This window comes from Phacochoerus africanus, chromosome X (genome assembly GCF_016906955.1).
Source record: "Phacochoerus africanus isolate WHEZ1 chromosome X, ROS_Pafr_v1, whole genome shotgun sequence".
In the NCBI taxonomy this organism is placed as follows: domain Eukaryota; kingdom Metazoa; phylum Chordata; class Mammalia; order Artiodactyla; family Suidae; genus Phacochoerus; species Phacochoerus africanus.
The window spans coordinates 86,548,630-86,570,901 of record NC_062560.1 but is presented as its reverse complement, the minus strand read 5'-3'; the positions used below and the strand labels follow the sequence as shown (position 1 = coordinate 86,570,901).

At 38.8% G+C, this 22,272-nt stretch overlaps 1 long non-coding RNA gene across 2 annotated transcripts in view; it reads left to right on the top strand.

The window, feature by feature from the left end:
- Positions 1 to 21,235, top strand: part of LOC125118873 (uncharacterized) — a 28,751-nt gene extending 7,516 nt beyond the window's left edge. Inside the window, exons 7-8 of one of the 2 annotated variants that reach the window (XR_007132909.1) lie at positions 150 to 281; positions 21,134 to 21,235. This is a non-coding gene — a long non-coding RNA (uncharacterized LOC125118873). Of the gene's footprint in view, positions 1 to 149; positions 1,436 to 21,133 lie in introns of those variants that run through there. The other variant, XR_007132908.1, reaches the window with a different exon arrangement.
- Positions 21,236 to 22,272: the final 1,037 nt, after the last annotated feature.

Genomic DNA, 22,272 nt, shown 5'->3' with positions numbered 1-22,272 from the left:
TCCACAGCTGGGTGTTCCCTCAGAGAGATTGCTATTTCTGAGTCTCAGAGCCTGGAACCTTTCTTTATGGTTGGCCACTTGGGACCCATAATTTCAAGCAATATCTAATCTTTCTGTAGGGTTTGAGTATTTTACATTATTCTTCCTAGTTTATGGTGGTGCTGCCTTCGTCCATGCCTGTAATTGGAATCCTCATGCTGTAGCTGCTCTGAGAAAAGAAAAATCTAGAGATAAATGGAGTAGCAGATCGGTGCCAAATATACTTTGAGGATAACGGGAAGGTGAGTACAGGGGAAATACATCTTTTGACAACTCAGAGTCACTTTCCACACATACTACTAGGCAGTGACTTTCAGAAAATAATCCTTTTCTCCCGAAACAAAATAAGACCAACTGTACTGCTTGCCTTTATCATTTCACTATATAAGTACTGGTCTTACGTTGAATGAGTTCACTCAGAAAATTTGAGTGGTACATGTAGAAAGTTAATTGGCGGTAATTGGGTAGAGGAGGGGAATAGGTAAGCAGCCAAGGTCCGGAATTAGTACATAAATATAATAAAGTGAGTGAAATAAAACTATAGGACTTTAGAGTTTAATGCTATTTAAAGATGTGGATTGCCTGCTTTAAAAGAAATTGGAGAGGAAAATGATGGGAAAGATGTTAAGTTGGAGTGAAAACTCACAAAAAATGAGTCATCCTCATTTCCCACAGAGTAAAGTGGAAAAGAATTTGTTTCTTTGTTTTTTTTTTTTTAAATTTTTTCAAAATATACAACTGGAAAAGGAAATTGGGGAAATCTATGGAGTCATTTTCTCTCTTGGTGTGCTATGGCTATGTCCCATTTGATAGTACTGCTGTTATTCCTCATTTCATTTTCTTTACAACTCTTGTAGCTGAAACTGTTGCACATCTCTGACAGGTAATTCTCAGGCTGGTCCTTAACTCTGAAGAAGGCTGGTTCATTACCTGCCAAATGTTATATCAGGACACTGGAGGCGTTTTGCATTTAGACTAAAATGTGAAATCTTTCCTGGGGAAGAATTTAGCTTCCTGGAAACAGGGACATAGAGGAGAAGCAGAACTGTCATTCTCCTCAGCAGATTATCAGTGACGAGTAGAAATATAAATCTACTGGAATTTCTGTGAGGGAAATGCTGGCAGTAGCCACCAAACCAGAGTGGCAAAGTTGGGCTCAATCTTTAGAAACTCACATTGCCATTCTCTACCAATAAGTGCACAGTAAACCGTGGAAGACACAGATCTTGCATATTCAGCCAGTAAAATCCTATGCTGCCCATGTGATTCACATGGTCCTGGATATAAACTACCACCCCTGTCCTCTAATCGACCAGAGGAGGTGAATCCTGGGGCAAGAGGGTTCCATGTGTGAGTGAGCTTCCACAGTTGATTCCCTTAACTTATTCAACTCAAGTTATAATCCCCTTGTTTCCTAGTCATCTATTTTAATTTTTTTAAAAGAAAAAGCTGGTTTATTGAGCTATAATTCACATTTAGAGTATACAATTCAATGGTTTTTAGTATATTCACAGAGTTTTGGAACCATCACCATAGTCAATTTAAGAATGTTTTTGTCACCTCGAAAACAAACACTATTACTATTAGCTATAATCACCACACTCCCTTATTCCCTCAAGCCCCAGGTAATCACTAATGTATATTTTGTCTCTATTTGCCTATTCTGGAAATTTCATATAAATGTAATCATGTATGTGACTGTCTCCTTTTACTTAGCATAATGTTTTAAGGTTCGTTCATGTAGTGGCATATATTAGTACTTCATTCCATGTGTTTGTGAGAGAGTATGAGAGAGTGTATGTATGTTTGTGCATGCATATAGCCACCATATTAAGACATTATTCGTATAACAAACAATTCACTTATTTATTTATTTATTTAGGCAGCACCTGCGACATGTGGGAGTGCCTGGGTCAGGGATCAAACCGGCACCACAGCAGAGACCTAAGCCACAGCAGTGTCAATGCTGAATCCCTAACCTGCTAAGCCACCAGGGAGCTCTGAAATTCACATGTTTAAAGTGAACAAGTCCATGGTATTTAGTATAAATACAGAGGTATGCAATTATTAGTCATTTTAGATAAATTTAAAACACCCTTTTTCAGTTCTTTTGGGACATATATCTAGGAGTGGAATTGCTGGGTCATATGGTAATTCTATGTTTAACTTTTTGAGAGAGTGCCAAGCTTTCCATAGCAGCTGCACCATTTTACAGTCCCATAAGCACTGTGCAAAGATTCCAGTTTCTCCACATCCTAACTAAATTAACAAACTTATTTGTTTTTTTGATTATGGACTACCTAGTGGGTGTGAAGTGATATCTCCTTGTGGTTTTGTTTTGCATTTCTCTAAGAATGCTGTTAAACATCTTTTCATGTCATTTTTGGCCATTTATATAACTTCGGTAAGTGTCTATTCAAATCCTTTGTCTTTTTTTTTTTTTTTTTTCTTTTTAGGGCCGCACCTGTGGCATATGGAGGTTCCAGGCTAAGGCTTGAATCACAGCTACAGCCGACCTACGCCACAACCACAGCAATGCCATATCCAAGCCCTGTCTGTGACCTGCACCACAGCTCACGGCAACGCTGGATCTTTAACCCACTGAGCAAGGCCAGAAATTGAACCCACAACCTAGTTGGATTCGTTTCCGCTGTGCCACAATGGGAATTCCATTGTCCACTTTTTAATTAGGCCATCAATTTGTGTTGAATTGTGAGAGCTCTTTATATAGCCAAGATATTAGAACCTTATTAGATGTATAATTTGCAAACATTTCCTTCCATTTGGTTTTTTAAAGACTTATTGTATGTGTGGAGCAGTTTCTCACAGCAAAGTTGAGAGAAAGGTAGAGAGATTTCCCATATATTCCTGCCTCTATACATGTATAGCCTTCCCCATTTTCATCCCCCACTAGAATGGTACTTTTTTTTTTTTTTTTTTTTACAATTGATGACTCTGTATCAACACATCATAATCACCCAAAATCCATAGTTTACCTTAGGGTTCGCTCTTGATGCTGTACAATCTTTGGATTCAGGCAAATGTATTATAATGACTTGTGTCAGCCATTGTAGTAGCATACAAAATATTTCCAGTGCCCTAAAAATCCTGTGTGCTCAGTACAACCCCCTGCTACACCCCTGGATACCACTGATCTTTTTTAACTGTCTCCACAATTTTGCCTTTTCCAGAATGTAATATAGTTGGAATCATACAGTATGAGGCCTTTTCAGTTTGCATTCTTTGAGTAATAAGCATTTAAAGTTCCTCTATGTCTTTTGATGGCTTAATAGCTCATTAATTTTTCTAAGTAATATTCCATTGTCCAGGTGTGCCACACTTTATTTATCCATTTAGCTAATGAAGGACATCTTGTTTGCTTCCAAAGTTTTGACAACTATGAATAAAGCTGCTATACATACTTGTGTGCACATTTTCATGTGACAATTAAGTTTTCACCTCCTGTAGGCAAATACCAAAGAAGTGATTGCTGGATTGTACTGTAACAATATTTTTAGTATTGTAAGAAATCACCAAACTGTCTTTCAAACTGGCTGTGCAATTTTTATATTTCTATTAGTAATGAATGAGAGAATTCCTGCTGTTCAACATCTTTGCCACCATTTAGTGTTGTCAAGTGTTCTGCATTTGGGACATTCTATTAGATGTATAATATATCTCCTTGTTTAATTTGCAAATTTCCTGATGACATATGGTGTGGAACTTCTTTTCTTTGCAATCTGTATATCTTCTTCAGTGAGGTGTCTATTAAGGTGTTGGGCCCATTTTTAAATTGAGGTTCTTGTTTTCTTCTTGTTTTTATTATAATCATAAATGATTTAGAGCTCAGTTACAAAAACATTGACTCTTTTAATACTGTTTCTATTTTTATTATGTTATAGTCGATTTACAATATTATGTAAGTTTCAGATGTACAACATAGTGATTCACAATTTTTAAAGTTTATGCTTAATTTATAGTTATTATAAAATGTTGACTGTATTCCCTATATACTATAATATATCCTTATAGCTTATTTATTTTATATATAATAGTTTACCTCTTAATCCCCTACCCCTAAATTTCCTCTCTTTGCTTCCCTCTCCTCACTGGTAACCACTAGTTTGTTCTCTATATCTGTGAGTCTGTACCTTTTTTTTAATTGTTATATTCACTAGTTTGGATTTTTTTTTTAGATTCCACATATAAGTGATATCATACAATATTTGTCTTTGACTTATTTCACTAAGCATAATACTCTCCAAGTCCATCCACTTTGTTGCAAATGGCAAAATTTCATTCTTTATGGCCAATTAGTATTCCATTTTGTGTGTGTGTGTGTGTGTGTACATATATATGCACTGCATTTTTATTATCCATTCACCTATTGAAGCATATTTATGTTATTTTCATATCTTTGCTATTGTAAATAATGCTTCTATCTTTTTAATTGATGTTTTTAACTACACACCCAGGAGTGGAATTTCTGGATCATTTTGTAGTTCTATTTTTAGTTTTTTTTTGTTTTTTTGGCTGTGCTCATGGCATGCTGAAGATCCCAGTTCAGGGATCAAACACACACCACAGTAGTGACCTGAGTCACAGCAGTGACAATGCTGGATCCTTAACCTGTTGATCCACCAGGGAACTCCTATTTTCAGTTTTTTGAGGAACCTCCCTACTGTCTTCCACTGGCTTCATCAATTTACAGTCCTACCAAACAGTATACCAAAAGGGTTCCCTTTTCTTTACATCCTCTCCAAAATTTTGTGTGTATGTTTTTTGCTGATAGCCATTTTGACAAGCATGAGGTGGTATCTCATGGCTCTGATTCATCCTCTGATGATTAACAGTATTAAGCATCTTTTCATATGCCCATTGGCCATCTATATGTCTTCTTTGGAAAAATATATATTTAGGTCTTCTCATTTTTTAATCAGATTTTTTTTGATGTTGAGTTGTATGAGATTTTGAATATTAGCTCCTTATCAGTTGTATATATCACTTGCAAATATTTTCTTCCCTTCAGTAGGCTATATTTTCATTTTATTGATGGGTTCCTTTGCTATGCAAAAGCTTTTAAATTTAATTAGGTCCCATTTATTTATTTTTGCTTTTGGTTTCTTTGCCTTAAGAGACAGAATACAGGGAGTTGCTTGTGGCACAGCAGGTTAAGTGTCTGGCATTGTCACTGCAGTGGCCCAGGTCACTACTGTGGCATGGGTTCGATCTCTGGCCTGGGAACTTCTATATGCTAAAGGCACAGCCAAGAAAAAGAGAGAGAGAAAGATAAAAAAAAATATTGCTTCAATTTATGACAGAGTGTTCTGCTTATGTTTTCTTCTAGATGTTCTGTGTTTTCTGGCCTTAATTTAGGTCTTTAACCCATTTGGGGTTGATTTTTGCATATGGTGTGAGAAAATATACTAATTTCATTATTATTATTACTTTTTGTCTTTTTGCCTTTTTCTAGGGCCAGTCCTGCAGCATATGGAGGTTCCCAGACTAGGGGTCCAATTGGAGCTGTAGCTGCCGGCCTTTGCCAGAGCCACAGCAATGAGGGATCCGAGCCATGTCTGCAACCTACACCACAGCTCACGGCAACACTGGATCCTTAACCCACTGAGCGAGGCCAGGGATCGAACCCACCACCTCATGGTTCCTAGTCGGATTTGTTAACCACTGTACCACAATGGGAACTCCTAATTTCATTATTTTACATGTAGCTGTCCAGTTTTCCCAGAACCACTTGAAGAAACTCTTTTTTCCACTGTATATTCTTGCTTCCTTTGTTGTAGGTTAATTGACCATAAGTCCATAGGTTTATTTCTGGATTCTCTGTTCTCTTCCATTGATCTGTGTGTCTGTTTTTGTGGCAGTACCATACTGTTTTAATTACTGTAGCATTGTAGTATAGTCTGAAGTCAGAGAGAATGAGATCTTCAACTCTGTTCTTGTTTCTCAAGGTCGTTTTGGCTATTCAGGATCTTTTTTGTGTCCGTACAAATTTTAAGATTATTTTTTCTTATTCTGCGAAAAATGCCCTCGGCATTTTGATAAGGATTGCGCTGATTGCTTTGGGTAGTATGGTCATTATTACCATGCTGATTCTTCCAACAGGTGAACACAGTGTGTCTTTCCATCTGTGTTGTCTTCAATTTCTTTCATCAGTGTCATAGTTTTCTGAATACAGATTTTTTACCTCCTCAGGTAGGTTTATTCCTAGGTATTGTATTCTCTTTGATATGATAATAAATGGGATTGTTTCCTTAATTTCTCTTTGTGATATTTCAATGTTAGTGTACTGAAATGCAGCAGATTTTTTTTTTGTCTTTTGTCTTTTTAGGGACGCACCTGTGGCATATGGAAGTTTCTAGGCTAGGGGTTGAATCAAAGCTGTAGCGGCTGGCCTACACCACAGCCACAGCAACACCAGATCCGAGCCACATCTGCAACCTACACCACAGCTCACAGCAACACTGGATCATTAACCAACCCACTGAGCGAGGCCAGAGATTGAACCTGCATCCTCATGGACTCATGGATGCTAGTCAGATTTATTTCCACTGAGCCATGACAGGAACTCCTGAAATGCAACAGATTTCTGCATATTAATTTTGTATTCTACATCTTTACTGAATTCATTTGTTAAGTTCTAGTAGTTTTTTTGTGGTGTCTTTAAGATTTTTTAATGAGTAGTATTATGTCCTCAGTAAGCAATGATAACCTCTTTCTTTCAAATTTGGATTCCTTTTATTTCTTTTTCTCATTGGATTATTGTGGCTAGGACTTCCAATACTATATTGAATCAAAGTGGGAAGAGTGTGCATCATTGTCTTATTCCTGACCTTAAAGGAAGTGCTTTCAGCTTTTACTGTTGAGTAGGATGTTAGCTGCAGGCTTATCATATATAGCCTTTATTATGCTGAGATATGTCCTATCTGTACCCACTTTCTGGAGAGTTTTTAAAATCATAAATGGATACTGAATTTTGTCAAAAACTTTCTGTGCGTCTATTGAGAAGATCATATTGTTTTTTTTTTCTTATACTGATCTTTATTTTTTCCATTATAGCTGGTTTACAGTGTCCTGTCAATTTTCTACTGTACAGCAAAGTGACCCAATCACACATACATTTTTTTTCTCACACTATCCTCCATCATGCTCCATCATAAGTGACTAGATATAGTTCCCAGTGCTATACAACAGGATCTCATTGCATATCCATTCCAAAGGCAATCGTTTGCATCTATTAACCCCAAATTCCCAGTCCATCCCACTCCTTCCCCCTTCCCCTTGGTAATCACAAGTCTGTTTTCCATGTGCATGATTTTCTTTTCTGTGGAAAGGTTCCTTTGTGCCATATATTTGATTCCAGATAAAAGTGATATCATATGGTATTTGTCTTTCTGACTTACTTCACTTAGTATGAGAGTCTCTAGTTCCATCCATGCTGCTGCAAATGGCATTATTTTGTTCTTTTTATGGCTGAATAGTATTCCCTTATGTATATATACCACATCTTCTTAATCCATTCATCTGTTGATGGACATTTAGGTTGTTTCCGTGACTTGGCTGTTGTGAATAGTGCTGCAATGAACATGCAGGTGCATGTGTCTTTTTCAAGGAAAGTTTTGTCTGGATATATACCCATGAGTGGGAGTGATGGGTCATATGGTATTTCTATATATATAGTTTTCTAAAGTATCTCCATACTGTTTTCCATAGTGGTTGTACCAATTAACATTCCCACCAACAGTGCATGAGGGTTCTCTTCTCTCCATGCCCTCTCCAGCATTTGTTATTTGTCGACTTATCAATGATGGCCATTTTGACTGGTATGAGGTGGTACCTCATGGTAGTTTTTTGTTTGTTTGTTTGTTTGTTTTGTTTTTTGTCTTTTTGCCATTTCTTGGGCCACTCCCGCGGCATATGGAGGTTCCCAGGCTAGGGGTCGAATCGGAGCTGTAGTCTCCGGCCTACGCCAGAGCCATGCAATGCGGGATCCGAGCCGCGTCTGCAACCTACACCACAGCTCACGGCAATGCCGGATCCTTAACCCACTGAGCAAGGCTAGGGATCAAACCCACAACCTCATGGTTCCTAGTCGGATTCGTTAACCACTGAGCCACGATGGGAACTCCCCCTCCTAGTAGTTTTGATGTGCATTTTGTGAATAATCAGGGATGTTGAACGTTTTTTCATGTGCTTGTTGGCCATCTGTATATCTTCCTTGGAAAAGTATCTGTTCAGGTCTTTTGCCCATTTTTCCATTGGGTTGTTGGCTTTTTTGCTGTTGAGTTTTATAAGCTGTTTGTATATTTTAGAGATTAAGGCCTTGTCTGTTTCATTGTTTGAAACTATTTTCTCCCATTCTGTAAGTTGTCTTTTTTTTTCCCCTATGGTTTCTTTTGCTGTGCAGAAGCTTGTCAGTTTGATTAGGTCTCATTGGTTTATTTTTGCTTTTATTTCTGTTGCCTTGGGAGACTGACCTGAGAAAACATTTGTAAGGTAGACGTCAGAGAATGTTTTGCCTATGTTCTCTTCTAGGAGTTTGATGGTGTCTTGTCTTATGTTTAAGTGTTTAAGCCATTTTGAGTTTATTTTGGTGCATGGTGTGAGGGTGTGTTCCAGTTTCATTGATTTACATGTGGCTGTCCAGTTTTCCCAGCAGCACTTGCTGAAATGACTGTGTTTTTCCCATTTTATGTTCTTGCCTCCTTGGTCAAAGATTAATTGACCATAGGTGTCTGGGTTTATTTCTGAGTTCTCTATTCTGTTCCATTGTACTGTCTGTCTGTTTTGGTACCAGTCCCACACTGTCTTGATGACTGTGGCTTTGTAATGTTGCCTGAAGTCTGGGAGAGTTATGCCTCCTGCTTGGTTTTTGTTCCTCAGGATTGCTTTGGCAATTCTGGGTCTTTGGAGGTTCCATATAAATTTTTAGATTGTTTGTTCTAGTTCTGTGAAAAATGTGATGGGTAATTTGATAGGGATTGCATTGGATCTGTAGACTGCTCAGGTCGTATGGCCATTTTTACAGTAATAATTTTTCCAAACCAGGGGCATGGAATATCTATTTCTTTGAATCCTCTTTAATTTCCTTGGTTAATGTTTTATAGTTATCAGAATATAAGTCTTTTACCTCCTTGGTCAGCTTTAGTCCCAGGTATTTTATTTTTTTGGGGTGCAATTTTAAAAGGTATTGTATTTTTGTATTTCTTTTCTAATATTTCATTGTTAGTATACAGAAATGCGACTGATTTCTGAATGTTAATCTTTTTGTTGTTGTTGTTGTTGTTGCTATTTCTTGGGCTGCTCCCGCGGCATATGGAGGTTCCCAGGCTAGGGGTCGAATCGGAGCTGTAGCCACCGGCCTACGCCAGAGCCACAGCAACGCGGGATCCAAGCCGCGTCTGCAACCTACACCACAGCTCACGGCAACGCCGGATCGTTAACCCACTGAGCAAGGGCAGGGACTGAACCCACCACCTCATGGTTCCTAATCGGATTCACCAACCACTGCGCCACCACGGGAACTCCTGAATGTTAATCTTAAATCCTGCTACTTTGCTGAATTTGTTGATCAGTTTGAATAGTTTTTATGTGGAGTCCTTAGCATTTCTATATATATATTATCATGTATCATGTGCATACAGTGACAATTTTACCTCTTCTCTTCCTGTTTGCATACCTTTTATTTCTTTTGTTTGTCAGATTGCTGTGGCTAGTACTTCCAATACTATGTTGAATAACAGTGATGAAAGTGGACATCCTTGTCTTGTTCTGAATTTTAGTGGGAAGGCTTTCAGCTTTTCTCCATTGAGTTTTATATTTGCTGTGGGTTTGTCATAAATGGCTTTATAGTAAAGGTATATTCCCTCTATACCCACTTTGATAAGAATTTTTATCGTGAATGAATGTTGGAGATCATATTGTTTTTATTCTTCAGTTAGCTAGTGTGGTGAATCGCATTTCTTTATTGTTATTTTTAAAGAGGTCTTTGTACATTTTATTTTAATATTATTTTGTTATTTTATTTATTTTGATTTTTAGGGCTGTACCCGTGGTGTATTGATGTTCCCAGGCTAGGGGTTGAATCAGAGCTACAGCTGCTGGCCCACACCACAGCCACAGGAACACAGGATCCGAGCCGCATCTGAGACCTCCACAACTCATGGCAATGCTGGATCCCCAACCCATTGGGCGAGGCCAGGGATTGAACCCGCATCCTCATGGATACTAGTGGGATTTGTTTCTGCTGTGTCATAACAGGAACTCCTCTTTGTACATTTTAGATAATAGTTCCTTATCAGGTATGTGTTTTAAAATATTTTTAATTGGTATATAATTGATATGTAACATGATATTAGTTTCAGGTATACAACATAATTCAATATTTGCATATATAGCAAAATGATAACCACAGTAGGTCTAGTTAATATCAGTCACCACACATAGTTAATTTTTATTCTTGTGATGAGAACTTTTAAAATCTCTCTCCACAACTTTCAAATATACAATTAACTATAGTTATCATACTGTACATTATATCATATGACCTTCTTATTTTATAACTGGAAGTTTGTACCTCTAATCATCTTCATCCATTGTACTCGTACCCCAGTCCTGCCTCTGGCAACCACCAGTCTTTTCTCTGTATAAGTTTATGTATACCACATTTGCTTATCCATTCATCCACTAATAGACATAGGTTGTTTCCACGTCTTGACTCTTATAAATAATGCTACAGTGAAAAATAGGGGTGTGTGTATCTTTTCAAGTTAGTGCCTTTGTTTCCTTTGGTAAATACGTAGAAGTTTGAATTGCTAAATCACGTGGTAGTTCTGTTTTTAATTTTTTAGGAATCTCCATACAGTTCCCCATAGTGGCTGTTACAATTTACATTCATCAACAGTGTGTAAGGGTTCCCCTTTCTCCACATTCTTGCCAACAATTATTTCTTGTCTTTTTGATAATAGCCTTACATTCTAACAGATGTGAGGTGACATCTTGACGTTTTGATTTGCATTTGCCTTGTAATTAGTAATGTTGTCTACCTTTTTGTATACCTGTTAGCCATGTATTTGTCTTCTTTGGAAAAAAGTCTGTTTAGATCTTCTGCCTATTTTTTAATTGGAATTTTTTTTTTTTTTTGGCTATTGAGTTGTATGAGATCTTCATGTATTTTGTATATTCTGTTTTTTTTTTTTTTTCACCTGCAGCATGTGGAAGTTCCTAGACCAGGGATGGAGCCCATGCCACAATGTGACTCGAGCCACAGCAGTGACAATGTTGGATCCTTAATCTGCTGAGCCACTAGGGAACTCCAGTGATGGTTTCCTGTGCTATGCAGAAGCTTTTTGGTTTGATGTAGTCCCACTTGTTATTTTTGCTTTTGATGTCAAATCTAAAAACTCCTTACCAAGATCAGTGTCAGGGAGATTATTGCTTATGTTTTCTCTTAAGAGTTTTCTTTTTTTTTTTTTAAATAAGTTCAGGTTTATGTTTAAGTTTTTAAGTCATTTTGATTAATTTTTGTGTATGGTTTAAGGGTTGTACTTTAGTATTTGTGCAGTGGTCAAGGTTCATTTTTTTGCATGTGACTGTCCAGTTTTCCCAGTACCATTTATTGAGAAGACTACCTTTTCCCAACTGTATGTTTTAGCTCCTTTGTCATAAATTAATTGACCACATATACATGATTTTGGTTCTGGACTCTATTCTGTTCCATTGATCTATGTGTCTATTTTAATGCCAATTCCATACTGCTTTGATTAGTATAGCTTTATAATATAGTTTGAAATCAGGACGTGTGATGATGTCTCCAGCTTTGTTGTTCTTTCTCAAGATTGCTTTGACTACTTGGAGTCTTTTGTGGTTCCAAAGAAATTTTAGTATTATTTGTTGTATTTCTTTGGAAAATGCCATTGGAATTTTGATTGCATTGTATCTGTAGATTGCTTTGTCCAGTTTGGACTTTTTAAAAGCATTAACTCTTCTTGCATGAGAATGGAATGTCTTTCCATTTATTTGTTCTTCTTTCATAAATGTCTTCTGATTTTCATTGTATAGGTCTTTTACCTCCTTGGTTAAATTTATTAAGTATTTTTTTTATTTGGATGCAGTTGTAAAAGGGATTATGTTATTTTTTCTTTCTGATAGTTCATTATTAGTATATAGAAATGCAACTTTTTTTGATTTTTGTATCTTGCAACTTTACTGAATTTGTTCATTAGTTCTAAGAGATTTTTAGTGTAGTCTTTAGGGTTTACAGTATATGTCATCTGTAAATAGCAACAGTTTTGATGTTTTCTTTCTTTCTTTTTTTTTTTTTGTCTTTTTGCCTTTTCTTGGGCCACTCCCACAGCACATGGAGGTTCTCAGGCTAGGGGTCTAATTGGAGCTGTGCTGCCAGCCTACACCACAGCCACAGCAACTCGGGATCTGAGCCACATCTGCAACGTACACCACAGCTCACGGCAATGCCGGATCCTTAACCCACTGAGCAAGGCCAGGGAACAAACCCACAACCTCATGGTTCCTAGTTGGATTCATTAACCACTGAGCCATGACGGGAACTCCAATATTTTCTTTCTGATTGGGATGCCTCTTACTTCTTTTTCTTTCCTAATTATTGTGGCTAGGACTTCCAATACTATGTTGAATAAAAAAGTGATGAGAATGGGCATCCTTGTCTTGTTTCTGATCTTAGAGGAAAAGATTTCAGTTTTTCTCCATTGAATGTGATATTAGCTGTGGGCTGTGTATACATGGTCTCTATTATGTCTCTATACACACTGTGTTGAGATTTCTTTCCCTTTTTTTGCTTTGTTTTTTCCGCTTTTTAGGGCCACATGTGCAGCATTTGTGGTCGAATAGGAGCTGCAGCTGCTGGCCTACACCACAGCCATAGCAACGCAGGATCCAAGCCATGTCTGCTACCTACACCACAGCTCACGGCAGTGCTGGATTGTTTAATCCATTGAGTGAGGCCAGGGGTTGAACCCTCATCCTCATGGATACAAGTCAGGTTCTTAACCCACCAAGCCACAGCAGGAACTCTGAGATTTCTTTAAATCGTAAATGGATGTTGAATTTTGTTGTATGCTTTTTCTGTATCAAGATGTCCACTTGATTTTTACCCTGTATTTTGTTAATGTGGTGTATCATATTGGTTAATTTGCAAATGTTGGAACATCCTTGCTTACCTGGAGTGAATCCCACTTGATCATGGTCTGTAATTCTTTTATATTGTTTATTTCACTTTGCTGATAGTTTGTTGAGGACTTTTGCATCTATGATCATCAGGAATATTGGCCTGTCATTTTCTTTTTGTGATGTCCATGCCTACTTTTGTCCTTGAGGTTAATAATGGCATTGTAAAATGAGTTTGAAAGTGTTTCCTCTTCTCCTGTTTTTCTGGAAGAGTTTGAAAGGATTGCTATTAATTCTGCTTTAAATGTTTGGTAGCATTCACCAGTGAAGCCATCTATCTGGTCCTGGACTTTTGTTTGTTGGAAGGTTTTTGAATACTGATTTAATTTCCTTACCTAGTAAGAAGTCTTCTCAGATTTTTGTTTCATGATTCAGTTTTGGTAGGTTTTATCTAGGAATTTACCCATTTCTTCAATTTATTGGCATATAATTGTTCATAGTTGTTTCTTATGATCCTTTTTATTTTTGTGTTATCATTTGTAACATCTCCTTTTTCATTTCTGATTTAATTTGAATCCTTTCTCCTTGAGACTAGGTGAAGTTTTGTCTATTCTGTTTACCTTTTCAAAAAAACTGGCTATTTCATTGAACTTTTTTATTGTCTTTTTAGTCTATTTCATTTGATTTCCTCTCTGATCTTTTTAAAATCCTTCCTTCTACTAATTTTGGGTCTTGTTTGTTCTTTTTCTGTTTCCTTCAGGTGTAAAGTTAGGTTTTTAATTTGAGAGCTTCCTTGTTTATTAAGGTAGGCATTTATTGCTGTGAACTTCTTTCTTAGAAGTGCTTTTGCTATATCCCATAAGTTTTGTTATGTTGTATTGCCATTTTCATTAGTCTCAAGGTATTTTTTATTACTCTTTTGATTTCTTCTTTTACTCATTGGTTGTTCAGTAGCATGTTGTTTTAATCTCCACCTATTTGTGAATTTTCCAGTTTTCTTTTTATAATTGATTTCTAGTTTCATGCAATTGTGGTTTGAAAAGATGATTAATTATTTCATTCCTCTTAAATTTATTAAGACTTATTTCTTGACCTAACATATAGTCTGTCCTGGAAATTGTTCCATGTGTACTTGAAGAGAATGCATATTATGTTGCCTTTGAATGGAATGTTAAGTTCATCTCATCTAATGTGGGTTTTTTTTTTGTTTTTTGTTTTTTGTTTTTTTTTTCTTTTTAGGGCTACACCCGGGGCATATGGAGGTTCCCAGGCTAGGGGGTCAAATTGGAGCTGCAGTTGCTGGCTTGTGCCACAGCCACAGCAATGCAGGATCCAAGCTGCGTCTGTGACCTATACCATGGCTCATGGCAATGCCACATCCCTAACCCACTGAGCAAGGCCAGGGATCAAACCTGCAACCTCATGGTTCCTAGTTGGATTTGTTTCCACTGTGCCACGATGGGAACTCCCTAATGTGTTTGCATGATCTATCCATTCAAAAAAATGGGTTTTAAAGCCCCATACTATTGTGTTGCTGTCCATTTATCCCTTTATGTCTCTTAATAATTGCTTTATATATTTAGACGCTGTTACATTGGATGCATAAATGTTTACAAATGTTACCTCTTCTTGTTGGTTTGATCCCTTTATCATTATATAATGACCTTTTTGTCTCTTATTATATAGTCTTTTCCTGAAATCTATTTTGTCTGATACAAGTATAGCATCCCAGCTTTCTGTGGCTTTCTGTTTGCATGGAATATCTTTTTCCATCCCTTCAAATTTTTTTTTTTATCTCTGCCTTTTCTAGGGCCGCTTCTGCAGCATATGGAGGTTCCCAGGCTAGGGGTCTAATCGGAGCTGTAGCTGCCGGCCTATGGCAGAGCCACAGCAACGCGAGATCCGAGCCGCGTCTACGACCTACACCACAGCTCAGGGCAACGCCGGATCCTTAACCTCCTGAGCGAGGCCAGGGATCGAACCTGAAACCTCATGGTTCCTAGTCGGATTTGTTAACCCCTGAGCCACGAGAGGAACTCCATCCGTTCAGTTTTAGTTGGTGAGTGTCCTTATAACTTAAGTGAGTCTCCTATAGACAACGTATTGATGGGTTGATGGGTGGTTTTTTTTGTTTGTTTTTTTTTTACTGTTCTTAGCCATTGTCTATTTTTTAATGGGAGGATTTAGTACATTTACACTTAAAGTGATTTTTTTTTTTTTTTTGGCCATGCCTGTGGCTTGCAAAAGTCCCTGGGCCCAGGATCAAATCTGAGCCACAGCAATGACAACTGCTGAATCCCCAACTGCTAGGCCACCAGGGAACTTCTTAAAGTGATTATTGGTAGGTATGTACATAGCACCACTTTGTTACTTGTTTTCTGGCTATTTTTTCTTTTGTTCTTCTCTTGCTTTTTGATTTGATGATAATCTGTATTGGTATGTTTAGATTCATTTATCTTTTGTGTATCTTCTATAGGCTTTTGTTATGTGGTTACCGTGAGACTTACATAAAACAACTTGTATTTATAATCACCTATTTTAAGTTAATAACAACTTCAAATACATTTTAAAGCACTGTGTTTTTACCGTTCACCCTATTTTATGTTTTTTTTTGTTTTTTTCTTTTTATGGCTGTACCCACAGCATATGGAAGTTTCCAGGCTAGGGGTTGAATTGGAGCTGCAGCTGCCAGCCAGTACCACAGCCACAGCAACACAGTCCAGGTCACTATACCACAGCTTGTGGCAATGCTGGATCCTTAACTCAATGAGCAAGGCCAGGGATCATACCCGCATCCTCCTGGACACTATGTTGGGTTCTTAACCCTCTAAGCCACAAGGGGAACTCTGCTATTTTATGTTTTGTTTTTTTTTTTTGTCTTTTTGTCTTTTGTTGTTGTTGTTGTTGTTGCTATTTCTTGGGCCGCTCCCGCGGCATATGGAGGTTCCCAGGCCAGGGGTTGAATCGGAGCTGTAGCCACCGGCCTACGCCAGAGCCACAGCAACTCGGGATCCGAGCCGTGTCTGCAACCTACACCACAGCTCACGGCAACGCCGGATCGTTAACCCATTGAGCAAGGCCAGGGATCAAACCCGCAACCTCATGGTTCCTAGTCGGATTCGTTAACCACTGCGCCACGACGGGAACTCCTATTTTATGTTTTTGATGTCACAAATTGCATCTTTTTATCTTGCATATCCCTTAGCATATTATTATGGTTTAGTTACTTCCACTTCCAGGGATTGAACCTGCATCCCCATGGACACCAATCAGGCCCGTCACCACTGAGCCACGACGGGAACTCCCAACTAGTACCCTTTCGTATTACCTTAAAGAAGTCCCTTTAACATTTCTTGTAAGGCTGGTCTAGTGGTGAAGTATTCCTTAGCTTTTGCTTGTCTGGAAAGCTTTCTCTGTCCTTTAATTCTGAAGGACAAGTTTCCTGGTTATCTAGGGTTAGCATTTTTTTTTCTTTCAGTGCTTTGAATATATCATGCCACCTACCTCTGGCCAAAGTGTCTACTGCAAAATCTGCTCATAGCCTTATGAGACTTCCATTGTATATAACAAGTTGTTTTTCTTTTCTTTTTGTCTTTTGAGGGCTACACCCTGAGCATATGGAGGTTCCCAAGCTACGGGTCGAATTGGAGCTGTAGCTGCTAGCCTACGCCAGAGCCACAGCAAGACTGGATCTGAGCCGTGTCTGCAACCTACACCACAGCTCATGGCAATGCTGGATCCTTAAGCCCCTGAGTGAGGTCAGGGATCGAACCCGCATCCTTATGGATGCTAGTTGGGTTCGTTGACCACTGAGCCACAATGGGAACTCCACAAGTTGTTTTTCTTGTCCTGCTCTTAAGATTCTTTTCCATTTTTAGGTTTTGACACTTTAAATGTAATGTGTCTTAATGTGGCTTTCCTTGGGTTTACCTTATTTGAATCATTCTGGACTTCCTGGATTTGGATGTTTCTTCCCTTCTGTAGGCTAGGAAAGCATTCATCCATTATTTTATCACATAAGTTTTCTGCTCCTTTCTCTCTTCTCCTTGTGGGACCTATGTAATATAAATGTTGGCCACTTGATGGTATTCTAAAAATTCCTTAAGCTATCTTAACTCTTTTTCATTCTTGTTTTTCTTTTTGCTGCTGTGATTTAATGTGTTCTAATGCCCTGTGATCGAGTTCACTGAACTTTTCTTCTGCTTCATCTAGTCTGTTGTTGAACCCCTTTGTTATATAGTCTTTATTTCATTTATTGGTTTTCTCAGCTCTGTAACTTCTATTTGGTACTTTCATATATTTTCTATCTCTGTTGAAATTCTCACTTCATTCGTTTTTCTCCTGAGTTTGGTGGGCATCTTTTTGACTGTTATTTTAAACTCTTTATTAGGTAAATCACTTCTGTCTTTTTGGTTAAGGTCTTTTTCTGAGATTTAGTCTTGTTCCTTTGTTTGAACATACTCCTCTGTATCTTCATTTTTTTTGACTCTTTGTGTTCATTTGTATGCATTAGGTCAACAATCACCTTCCCAGTCCTGAAGGAGTTATCTTCTACAGAGAATGAACCTTATCATTCAGTGCTGCCCTAGCTTTTTGTTGTTTCTCACACTTTTGTGATTTGTCCAGCCTTTGTGATTGTCCAAGCAGCCCACTCTTTTTTTTTTAGTGCCAGTAGTTGAGTATGTGCTAAGATCTGTCAGTATCCTAGTGGGACAATTTCAGTCAGCATCTAGATTTGCTTGATTGGAAGCCAGTCCCTCCGGTTACAGCTTTTTTTTTTTTTTTTGTCTTTTCTAGGGCCACACCTGTGACATATGGAGGTTCCCAGGCTAAGGGTCTAATCAAAGCTATAGCCACAAGCCTCCACCAGAGCCACAGCAATGCGGGATATGAGCTGCGTGTGTGACCTACACCACAGCTCACGGCAACGCTGGATCCTTAACCCACTGAGTGAGGCCATGGATTGAACCCTGCAACCTCATGGTTCCTAGTTGGATTTGTTATCCACTGAGCCATCACAGGAACTCCAGGTCTCAGATTTTAATGTGTGCAAATACACATCTTGCAGGAGAGACTGGGAGATAGGCATTTCTGTCTGCTCCCTCAGAACTGAGCCCTGATGTAATAGCCAATAAAAAACTGTTTCTTTGCTACCATCTTGTCTATCCTGTGAACACAAGCCAAGCTGGCCACCAGAGCTAGTCTATCAAGGGATGTTTCCTCTGGGAAGAAGCCACAATAGCTGAGGTACCAGACATATACTCAGACTTCTTTCTCGGAGACACCAATGACCTGGTATGGCGAAGAGAGAAAGTGCAAAGATGGTACCCAGTTCTCTTTCATGTCTCTGGAGTCAATTAATTTAGTCAGTCCCTAGATGTATGTTTAATTAGATGCCTGCCCCTCTGGCCACAGTTATGAAAGTAAGCTAATAGGCCTCTTTCACAGAAAGACTGGGGTTGTGTTTTAGGCTGTTGTCTCTGCCCTGTGCTCTGGGAGTTTGTTGCCAGTTAATAACTGTTTCTCTATTTGTTGTACTCCTAGGGGACCCACACATATGTCCCTCTGGCCACCAGAGCTCTGTGATCAAAGGGTGTTCCCCCACATGGCAATTGCAAAAAAAATATGTCTTGAGCACCAGACATATGTACACCTCCTTTTCAGATATTGGTGACCAAGAGCAAGGCAGAGGTCAAACCTGATGATAACACCCACCCTTTGAGGTTTCTCAAGAGGATTACATTTGGTGCTTAAATGTGTCTCTAATTAGAAGTCTGCCCCCCAGGCTACAACTATGAAAATAAGCTGATAGGCCTGTATCACAGAAAATACATAAGTCTGCTGCCCTTTTTCTGTGCTCTTGGGTACAGCCAGCTAAGATCTCTCCCTCTGTCCATTAAAGTCCCGTGGGACCCAAAAGTGCAATTCCTCCTGGCTACCACAGGCAGACAGTCATGTGGCATCCCTTGTAGTGGCTGCAGAAATCAAGGTGTCAGGTGACTGCACAAGCTTCCCCATGGGAGATGCCACTTACTTGGAGGGAGGCAGAGGGAGAATGCAAAGATGGCACCCACTAGCCTCTGTACCCAGGGGGCATCTCAGTAGGCTCCTAGGTGTGTTCTAAACCAGAAGCCAGTCCCTCAGGCAGAAGCTTTAAGAAAGCAAATAGGCCCATTTCACAGAAAGACTAGGGGTGTGTTTTAGTCTGTTGTCTCTAGTGCTGTGCCCTGAGGGTGGTAGCTGGCTAAGAATTGTTCACTTGTTGCAGTCCCATGGGACCCATGAATGCATACCCCAGTTGCCATCAGAGCCAGGGAATCAGGGGATGTCCTTTGGATGGCAGCCACAAAAACCAGATCTCCAGATGTAAAAACTGGGTCACCAGACACATGCACAAGTTCTCCTCTGAGAAATACCAGTGATCCTGGGCTAGGCAGAGGGAGAGTGTGAAGATAGTGTCTGCCTTCTGAGGTCTCTGGAGCCCTTAGAAGTGTGTTTAGTTAGAAGCCTGCCTCCTAGGCCATAGCAATGACGATAAGGTAATAGGCCTCTTTCACAGAAATAATGGGTGCCTCAGTCTGTTGTCTCTCTACTTTGCCCTGAGGGTGGGAGCTGATTAAGAACTCTACTTATTACAGTTCTGTGGGACTTGTGAGAATGAGCATAAGCCCCATTCATCTCTAGAGCCAAGTGATCAAGAGGTGTCTCCTAGACAGCAGCTGAGAATTCGGGGTCCTGGACAAGTTCACAAGCTTCTTTCTGGGAGATACACTTAATCTGGAGCAAGGCAGAGGGAGAACACAAAGATGGTGCCTGCCGGCCTCTATCTTTTTTTCTTTCTTTCTTTCTTTCTTTCTTTTTTTTTTTTTTTTAAGGAACTGCCACAGCATATGGAAGTTCCCAGGCTAGGAGTTGAATCTGAGCTGCAGCTGCCAGTCTACCACAGCCACAGCAACACCAGATCTGAGCTGCATCTGCAACCTACACCACCGCTCATGGCAATGCCGGATCCTTAACCCGATGAGTGAGGCTAGGGATCAAACCCACATTCTCATGGATACTAGCTGGAATCGTTACCACTGAGCCACAACAAGAGCTCCCTGTCTTGCCATCTTGAACTGGAACCTCTTTTGCAAATATTTCCTCCCAGACTGGCTTGTCTTCTCTTTCTCTTGGCCTTGTTTTTCATAGAGCAAAAGTTTTTAATGAAGTCCAGCTAATCATTATTTCTTTCATGGATCATGCTTTTGTATTGTATTTAAAAAGTCATAGCTGTATGCAAGGTTCTCTAGGTTTTCTTCTATGTCATCTTTGAGGAGGTTTATAGTTTTGCATTTTACATGTAGGTCTGTGATCTGTTTTGAGTTAATTTTTGGTAAAGGTTTATATGGGTTGTCTTCTCACTTTTTTCCAACTTTATTGAGGTATAATTGACAAAATTGTGATACATTGACAGATTACAATATGATGATTTATATATGAACACATGGTGAAAGAATTCTCACCAAGTTAACAAATCCAACACCTCACATATTTATTTATTTATTTTTGATGAAAATACTTAGGTTCTACTTAGCAAATAGAAGTTATACTATGATACTCTCAGTTACAGTCACCATATTTTACATTAGGTCTTTGGACTTTATTCATCTTATAACTGAAAATTTGTAATCTTTTACCAACTGCTCAGTGTTTTATTCCCACTCTTCCACAGACCCTGGTAACCACCATTCTACTCCTCTGTTTCTATGAGTTTGACTTGCTTTTTGGGGTTTTTTTGTTTGTTTTAATTTTCTACGTTCTATATGTAATTGATAACATGTAGTATTTGTCTTTCTCTGTCTAGCTTTTTCCGCTTAGCATAATAGTCTCCATATTAATCCATGTTGTCACGAATGGCAAGATTTTCTTTTCTTTATATTTTCTTTTTTGGCAGGCCCCTTAGCATATAGAAATTCCAGGCCGAGGGAGAAAATCTGAGCCAGAGTGCAACCTACACTGCAGCTACAGCAATGTTGGATCCTTAACCCACTGTGCCAGGCCAAGGATCAAACTGGTGCCTCCACAGAGACAAGCCAGATCATTAACCCACTGTGTCACAGCAGGAACTCTAGGACTTTCTTCTTTTTTAAGGGTGAATAATGTTTCATTGTATGTATATGTATGGCAGAGTATGTGTATGTGTTTGTGTGTGTTTGTGACATCTTTGTTACCATTCATCCATCAAAAGATACTTAATTTGTTTCCATGCCTTAGCTATTGTGAATAATTGCTGCAATGAACATAAGAGTACAGATATCTCTTCAAGAATTATTTTGTCTCCTGGAGTCCCTCTCGTGGCTCAGTGGTTAATGAACTTGACTAGCATCCATGAGGACGCAGGTTTGATCCCTGGCTTCACCCAGTGGGTTAAGGATCCAGCATTGCTGTGATCTGTGGTGTAGGTCGCAGACATGGCTCAGATCTGGTGTTGCTATGGCCGTGGTATAGGCCGGCAGCTGTAGCTCCGATTGGACCCCTAGCCTGGGAACCTCCATATGCCACAGTTGCAGCAGTAAAAAGACAAAAAAAAGAATTATTTTGTTTCCTAAAAATAGAGCTACTATATGATCCAGCAATCCTACTCCTGGGCATGTATCCAGAGAAAACTCTAATTTGAAAAGATACATGCACCTCAATGTTCATAGCAGCACTACGTACAATAGCCAAGACATGCAAGCAACCTAAATGTCCATTGACAGATGAATGGATAAAGAAGATGTGGTGCATATATACAATGGAATACTACTCAGCCATAAAAGAGAAATAATGCCATTTGTAGCAACAGCGATGGACCTAAAGATTATCATACTAAGTGAAGTAAGTCATACAGAGAAAGTTAAATATATGGTATCACTTATATGTAGAATCTTTAAAAAAATGATAAAAAAGTGATACAAAGGAACTTATTTCCAAAATAGAAATAGACTTGCAGACATAGAAAACAAACTTTCAGTTTCCAAAAGGGAAAGGGGGGAGGGATAAATCATTAGGAGTTTTGGATTAACAGATACACACTACTATATATAAAATAGG